General features: G+C 34.0%; 1 protein-coding gene across 6 annotated transcripts in view; it reads right to left on the bottom strand.

Moving 5' to 3' along the window:
- Positions 1–1,109: 1,109 nt before the first annotated feature.
- Positions 1,110–2,500, bottom strand: part of ncoa2 (nuclear receptor coactivator 2) — a 68,472-nt gene continuing 67,081 nt past the window's right edge. For all 6 annotated transcript variants that reach the window (XM_083530257.1, XM_083530256.1, XM_083530252.1 and 3 more), the window contains one exon: positions 1,110–2,500. This exon is cut by the window's right edge and continues 3,406 nt beyond it. The gene's annotated coding sequence lies outside the window, so the exon portion shown is untranslated.

Here is a 2,500-nt window from a genome sequence, read left to right as displayed (position 1 = left end):
GTTAACATATATTTTGGTGTTGAAAAATGAACACCACAAAAAAAAAAAAACGTTAATATGATCATGTGATTTATGTGTTTATTTAAACCAGATCAGAAAACACTGATTTTTACATAACAATTTTAAATGAATGCATTTCAACCACTTTATGTTTTACTGCATCGTTTATATTAAACACCAGCATGTATGGATGAACGAAAAATTGAAAGAAAGAATGAATGAATAATAGAAAGAAAAGAGAACGAACGAATGAGTAAAATGTATATTGAATGACTGAACGAATGATTAAATCAAAACGAATTAAATTATGTAAAAAAAAAGACTGGATGAATAATTAAAGAAGAATAAATGAAAGAAATAAGGACAAATAAGGAATGCATAAAAAAAAGAAAGATGGAATAAATAAATGAAAGAAAGAAATCAAGCTTGGAAAACCGTTATTGTGGTTTTCATATTATTTTATATACATTTATTATTATTATTATCATCCCTAAAACACTGACCAACTCGAGATGTCAACTGAGATCCCACTCACCCATAGACTTTTTTCTCTCTTTTTTTGTCTTTATTTTTTTTTTCTTATTTGCTGATGCCATTCTTTTAACTAAAACAGGTCTGTTTAACTGCAGTTCATCAGTCCAGCATGGGTGTAAAATTACAGTTAAAATACTGTTTTTATTTATTTATTTTAAATAATTATATCAAAAACACAAAGCTTTATAAACAAAACAATAAAATAAGGGGAATATAAATATATTAGGATAGAAAATAACTGAACAACTTAGAGTTGCATAGGACATTTAATGCAATACTTAATGTTAATTTATATGTATTGTCATATGTTTAATTTGTTTTAATTTAATGTAAAAAAAAAAAAAAATTCCAAAAAGAAAAAAAATAATTATTACACTTATTATATTTCCAATGTTTTTCAAATAAATGCGGGTTAAAATAGAAAAGCAGTTTTGATTAATTGTAATGAGACAATCATTCTTCTAATTATTTCAAGCACGCGCTTCCTCGGTTGCTGCAGAAAGCGCACGCGCCGCTCACGCATGCAGACACACGCGCGCGCGCGCGCAAACACTGAAAAAAACTTCACTTCATACTTTTCGTTTTTAAACAGAATTCTTTATTTACAACAGTCATTTATTTATTATTATTTTTCCAAACATCAAACAGCATCCGCGAAGCCGCATTAATCTGCCCACTTGCATAAACCCTTTTTTTTCTTTTCTTTTTTTTTTTTAAGTTTTGCATAAAACGCTCACACACTAAAGATCAGAAATACCGAGGCGCGTGAACAGATGAGCTCTCAATGTGTACGGACACACACATAATGCATATTAAAAAAAAAAAAAAATAAAAAAAATAAAAATAATAATAATACATTTCATAACGCGCAACACTGTCGGCTTGTACTGAAGAAGGTCCATAAATTACATATTGCTTCGATTTCCCGTTGCATCATCATCATCTTCATCTTCATCATCATCATCATCAATGAGTGGGTAAAATTAGAACTGTACAAATAATAAACTCAGAGCTGATCACAAAAAAAACAAGCACTGATGAGAGAGAGAGAGAGAGAGAGAGAGAGAGAGATATGAGTAGACAGAAATAGATAGATATATAGACAGAGTGAGAGATAGAGGGAAAAAAGAATGATGAGTGGTTGAATAGACAGACAGAGAACGAGACAGAGATGAATAGATGAACAGATAGAGTGAGAGAGCCACAGACAGATGAATTTATAGACAGAGAGAGATGAATGGATGACTAGACAGATGGAGAGACATAAAGGGAAAGAGAGAGAGAGACTGTCTCCATCACTAGAGTGCACTCTCAGAAATAAGAGAGTCCTAAGTTGGAGCTTTCCCTGTCGCTGGCGTGGTACTTGTATCGTATGTACCTTTAATGTAGATCTATAACCTGCATCTATCCATCAATAAAATTTACAGCGTGACACTTAAAAATGAAGGTAAATTTTCTGTAAATGAACAGTTCCTAAATAAAAGAACAGAAGCAGAAAACTCGCAAGGCCACCAGCCCAGCGACATGTGAAGTCACAGTGAGTGAAGTGATTGGGAACAGTGATGAGCTCGAATTGTGACTGTACAGATGGAACACAAAAGCTCTTCCGTATGCAACATTAAAGTCTAAGGCAACATATAGCGTTTAGCATCTTGGTTTTCTGCAGTTAGCACTATGCTACTGGCTGACTACAGAGCACGATCACACTCACAACAGAGAAACTACAGGTGTCAGTGTAAAGTGGCTGATTAGAAACACTTTAGAAAACCCCACAGCGCCTCCACCTCATGGCTTTATACCCATTAAAAATGGCGACGGTCTTTGGATTCAAGAAGTGGCTACTCCCGACCAAGTGTCCTCGCAGTACAACAGCGCTGGACTTCCGAACTGAGCAGTGTCCGAATGGCATCAGAGTAGTAGTGTGTGTAGGGGTCGTGGAAAAGGAAAAGCGCATTGTTGCGAAAAT

Source organism: Silurus aristotelis (genome assembly GCF_946808225.1).
Source record: "Silurus aristotelis genome assembly, chromosome: 25".
NCBI classification, from domain to species: domain Eukaryota; kingdom Metazoa; phylum Chordata; class Actinopteri; order Siluriformes; family Siluridae; genus Silurus; species Silurus aristotelis.
The sequence above is the reverse complement of the archived record's forward strand: the minus strand, read 5'-3'. Positions and strand labels throughout refer to the sequence as shown.